Here is a 724-nt window from a genome sequence, read left to right as displayed (position 1 = left end):
CACACTGCTCTTTTGGCAAAGGCCACTGCCTTGTCACGCAGTATTTGGTTCCAGGAACCAGATCAATCTCATGACACACGCCTCTATCTGGAAGCAAACCCATCGGCGGGTTTCTCGAGACCACGTCTCCATACTCCTTCACCACCGCGTAGAAGGGATCCGAAGGATCTTTAAGGATCACCGATCCACTCCTCGCGCTTAGCGTCTTCTTGGTGTCCTCCAGGACCGCGTCGTCCACAACGGACGAGGAGGTCAACTCCTCCTCAGGTCTTATCAAGACCACTTCGGCTAAGCCGCCTGCCTTCAAGGCCTCGCCAAACTCGGCGACGGACATCTCGCCCAGCTCCATCAGAGCATTCACAGCGGGCAGAGAGTCGAGGCTGACGTCGCCTTCGACCTTCCCCGTCACTCCGCTCACGAGTGTGTACAGCTGTTCACAGCAATCACGTGGAGCCTCGCTGCTCGACACGTTGGACACCTCGTCCGACGCCAAAGATGTCACAGACGCCCTGCGTCTTCTTCTCCTCTCCCTCCGCGACCGAGCTCGGCCGGACGAGGGCGATGTAGTGACAACTCCGTCACCACCTCCGGGTGCAATAGCACCAACGCTCCGCGGAGAGGAAACAGTGTCCCGCGAGACACTCGGCTCAGAGCTATGCGGTCCATGACCCTCACTCAGTGAACTAGGTGTCACTACACCTGCATCTTCTGGGCCTCGCCCACG

Source organism: Phytophthora parasitica (assembly GCF_000247585.1).
Source record: "Phytophthora parasitica INRA-310 unplaced genomic scaffold supercont2.69, whole genome shotgun sequence".
NCBI classification, from domain to species: Eukaryota; Oomycota; class Peronosporomycetes; order Peronosporales; family Peronosporaceae; genus Phytophthora; species Phytophthora nicotianae.
Note: the sequence above shows the minus strand (reverse complement) of the source record.